Source organism: Zea mays, chromosome 1, assembly GCF_902167145.1.
Source record: "Zea mays cultivar B73 chromosome 1, Zm-B73-REFERENCE-NAM-5.0, whole genome shotgun sequence".
NCBI lineage: Eukaryota > Viridiplantae > Streptophyta > Magnoliopsida > Poales > Poaceae > Zea > Zea mays.
This window is the reverse complement of record NC_050096.1, coordinates 13,406,969-13,411,265: the sequence shown is the minus strand read 5'-3', so window position 1 is coordinate 13,411,265 and position 4,297 is coordinate 13,406,969.

Sequence of the window (4,297 nt, the reverse complement as noted above, 5' to 3'; positions counted from 1 at the left end):
GGTAAAACAAATGTAATAACAACACCTGCGATGCAATGCATATGACAAATTGAATTTAAGTTCCATAAATTAATCATGTGAGGGTCCGAGCTGCTCATGACCGTGAGCACGGCTGATATACCAGTTTTACACTCTGCAGAGGTTGCACATCTTTACCCACAAGTTATGTTACCCATCTGCCATGGGGTTGTACGGGCCCCATACACCTCTACCAAGGAAGCGAGGCAGGGTAACACTACGAGGCCTTTACAAAGTTCCACTAGCTTCAGAAAACCCGCTACAGTTTATAGGAAGCTCCAATGCAGGGATCCCTCGCCTAACCGTCATTGTAGCAAAATCAACCCACGGACCTCCCTACACTGACCACTCCCCTACTGCCCTTGCCCCTTTGGGGTAAGGTAGTCATCCACTAGCTTTCCTAGTTAATCAGCCAAGGGCATCCCATACTACCCTTGTGGTAGCACTGTTTTCCCGGGTGGTCGCTCCAGGTTTCCCATTAACATAATGATCTTATCAATGAACAATAAATAACAACTGATAGTAAAAGTATATTCATGAATAATATGTACCTCTACACCCAAATCCACATAAAGCAATAGCAGGTACTACCCAAGAATTCAGTGGTAAACAAGGTATAAAGATAGTCAAACTAGGGTAACCTATTGGGTCTCATCAAAATTAACCTATGCAGATCATTATGATTAATAAGAACATGACTGGGTAAAAATAAGTGATCAAGGGCACAACTTGCTTGGCACTTGAGATTCCAGGTACCAACTTGCTCTTCAGATGACACGTGTCCTCACTTCTAAACGTAGCAATACAGACAAACATGGTACAGTCAAAATTAACATTACATCAAACATAAGAATAAACTGCGTAATAATAATCTACACGCTGCTACGAGATCATGAGTTCGAGAACCACTAAAATCAGAGTTATGATTAAGAAGCTATGATCTTACCAGGTTCTAAGTGATTAATCAATAAACTATATATTATAAGGATTAAAATCAATTATGTGAGAAAAGATATAACTAACTCAACCTTCAATCTAAGTTACCACATAATTATATACCATTAGATGATCCAAATCAAAATCCTAGATTAACTCAGATTAAATATGTTAATCCAATAACCATAGGTTGGACAAATTAACTATTTATTTTCGAGAGCATGTTACATGGTAAAATGATGTTACTATGGTGTAGGTAATATCAGTACGAGTCCAACGCAATTTGAATGGATCAAATCAGAATTAAAATGAGTAGATTATGGGGTTTACAAGTTTTCTAACAATTTTTACTTAAATTTTATACCTCAAAATAGATTCCAGGGGTCTATCTGGAAAGACCAGGGGCATATTTGTGAATTCCGAGGGCATAACTGTTAATGCGACAGCACTGGGTGATCGGTGGGTTATTTTTAGGAAACAACAGGGTCACTTTTGCAATATGGCTTCAACGAAGCAGTATGGAGCAATTACAACCGCACGATCAGAGGCGCACGGTGCAGATTAAATCTGACTTTAAATGAACCGGTATGGAACGCAAGCCCTCGGATCTAAGATCGACGCACCAGATTTAATATGGCCACGATTAAATCCCCGCTCTCCATCGAGGATCCAACGGTCCCCGCCACCATTCCGAAACGTCACTCGGGATCTAATCCCAGCCCTTGATTCTAGGATCGACGGTGATGGCACCTTTCTCCTTCCCAGCACCGGCCCGACGCAACGGCGCCCCAGCCCCCCGTGACGGCGCCATGGCCAGAGCGAGCCGAGAGATGATTCCGATGTCCAAACTTAGATTTGATGAACGCTACGCGTAGAGGAGGTCAAGGGGAACCTAGAGGAGTATTTCTCATCGGCAATGGTGTAGTGGAGATCTCGACCCATGGTGAGGCGCGGTTTTTCCAACGGGTGTGACGACGGCGAGCAATCTGCCGACCACAAGGGTCTCTCCGGGCCAGATTCCGCCAAATCCGAGTCCCAGAGATCACGACAATGCTCCCAAGGCCGAGCTTGCGCACCGAACGACAACAGGGACATAGTCCCATGGCGGCAGCGTCCTCCCTTTGTTCATCTTCGCGCAAGCTTCCGATTATCCCATGGCGACGGGCAATGGCCAGGGTTCCAGGGGGCAAGGCTCGGCACCCATTATATACTGAGGAGCGCGAGAATCTGGGGGGGGGGGTTCGGCGACACCTGCGTAGAAATTCGGGCGCGGTTGGAACAGGCTCCACGGTGTACGCGAGATTCGTTGAGGTCGACTCCGCGAGGTCAGGGATGGCCTTGACAGATGTGGCCCACACGGCGACGTACAACGCGAGACTGTGCGCGGTGAGAGCGAAGCTGAGGCCATGGGCCCACCTGCCATCGCCTTGTAGGCGGGAGTGGAGACGCGCGGTGGCTGCGCCCGCGGGGAAGGTAAGTGGGCCGAATGGGAAATTTTGGCCCAAGACGTTTGGGTGAGTTTCTTTTCTCTCTCTTTTTTTAAATTTTTCCTATTTCAATTTTAAATCAACTTCAAGTTTGAATTTCAAACACTTTAGAATATGCAGTAAAAATCTAGTATGAGATAACACCTATTAATTATATATACATATATATTTTTATAGTGTATATTCTTTTCCTTTTCTTCTCTTTTCTATTTTCTTCCTTTTCCATCTCCTAAATTTATATTCCAAATTATGGTTTGAAATTTGCACACACATATTCTACTCAAGACTCTACCCATCCATATATCGCTATTCTGACCACTATACTAAATATTTGTTGGTATACTTGTTGGTTTGTATGTTTGCTTGTTCATGTTGCATAGTTATCGGAGCGTTCGTGCCGTCTCGTGGAGGCCAGATCTGCAAGTCTACGCCAGGCAGTGGAGCTAGAAGCCAGTTCCACGAGCTCCTCTTCCCCCTTCGCTGGATAAGCATGACAAGCTCACTGGATCCCTTTGATGCATAAATTACCTATGTTTTTGAACCACAACCCTCAGCCTATTATTTTATGCATGATATGATTTTGAGACAAGTTATTATGGCCACCCAGCCGCTTGCCGCAATCAATCCTTGATATATTTGTTACAAATGATTTGAGGAAAGGTGTGAGTTTTCAAAAGAAAATGCTTTTCAAAATGTGTATGATGAAGGGTTTTCACCCTTATCACCTTTGAGTAGGGATGATCAAGGACTCCCTGGTTTAGGGGGGGCTAAGGTGATGGCTCAGCTGGTTTAGGTGTGAGTAGAAGGATTGTCCCCTCACATAAGGACCAGTTTGTTATCCTTCACTACCTGTACTCATGATAAGTACAACCACTCGAGACTGTGTGGGCAGTCACTGAATCTGAACTCGTACGGTCCAACCCCAGGGTTATGAAGGCTGGGGAGCACCAGGAGGATAAGGAGGGGGAATGTTTTGTCCGGTTTGGACATGGCGGTGGCCTGACTCCTTCCGATATAACCGTTAAGGTTAGGACGTGCGAGGAAAGAAAGAGATTCGGCATTCGGGTCTCATGACGGTGAGATCGCAGAAACCGGACTAGTGGGTAAAGTGTACCCCTCTGCGCAGAGTTTGAAAACCTATTCGAATAGTCTGTGTCCACAGGAATGAACGAGTCTGGTATGGTATGGCAATTAATGTTTTATTTTCAAAAAAGGGTGCGTTTGAGAAAAATGGTTTTTAAAAGGTCCGGCGGTGGAGCCGTGAGCTATGGTGGACGGGAAGTCCAGTAGTTGTTTTTGAAAATGAAAACCAGTGGGAAACTGCTGAGATACCTGGATGGTTTAGTCCAGAGGATTTTGTTCTAATATTGAAAAAAAACTTCCTGCTCCTTTGGGAGAGGATGCGCTTTGAAAAATACAAAATATTTTACAAAACAACCCTACATAAAATATTATTGTTTCTGCAAAATATCCTGAGCTCCACATATTCCATGCATTATATCTGATTTCCCCATTCTGCGGGTGAAGGTGGGCTGCTGAGTACGTTTGTACTCACCCTTGCTTATTTGTTGTTTTTCAGAAAAAGGAGATCGGGTAAGAGTTACGTCTGTTCCCAACCTTGCCTGTGGCTGTTGGACCGCTGATTTGCTTCGCTGCGTATATCGGGTTGCTTCAGCCCCACTCTGATGATATGTCCCGAGTTGTGGACCAACTCTTAAAGTTGATCGCCACCTTTATAGGTTTGTCTCGTGTAAGCAGATTTGAAATCATCTGATGTACAAATATGTTTACTAGCCTCCTGGGACTAGTAATTGTATCACATTTGAGTCCCAGAGGATTGGGGCGCTTCAAGATGC